This window comes from Triticum dicoccoides, chromosome 5B, assembly GCF_002162155.2.
Source record: "Triticum dicoccoides isolate Atlit2015 ecotype Zavitan chromosome 5B, WEW_v2.0, whole genome shotgun sequence".
Taxonomy (NCBI): domain Eukaryota; kingdom Viridiplantae; phylum Streptophyta; class Magnoliopsida; order Poales; family Poaceae; genus Triticum; species Triticum dicoccoides.
Genome location: NC_041389.1, coordinates 367,046,813 through 367,047,350, shown reverse-complemented (window position 1 = coordinate 367,047,350; position 538 = coordinate 367,046,813).

Sequence of the window (538 nt, the reverse complement as noted above, 5' to 3'; positions counted from 1 at the left end):
ACATTTTGTATCCATATATATGCTTGTGGGAAGATTGTACTCAGCAAGGCTCGTATAGATTTTTTTTTGTTTATCTTCTGCTTAAGCTGTGTATCATGATCAGCTCAACAAAAAATGATGTTGCTTTGTGTCTTCACAAGAAAAATATAAACATATGCATGCATTAGAGCATTTGTGACCGAATCCTCTATAATGGGTTAGAGGAGGATAAATCCGTTTTTCCCTGCTCTGACCACGAACTAACCGAACCCCTAAAATCGTTAGGGGAGTAAGAGCAACTCCAATAGCTCCCTAAAAAACTTTCCGTAAAAGTCGTTTTATGGGATGACCGTATAATTTATGAAAAGTTTTCTGATGACCACTGCTCTTAGTTCTCGTAAAAATCTTCCTGAATTTTTTACTTTTTTCCATTAAAAAAACTAGCTAATAGCTGAGGGGCCTCAAGTGACAGGGCCACAGGGGCTAGTGGCGGTGTGCCAAGCGTCGGCGAGCGCGTATCAACGGCGGCACGTGGCAGCGGCGGCGACGAGGCAGTATA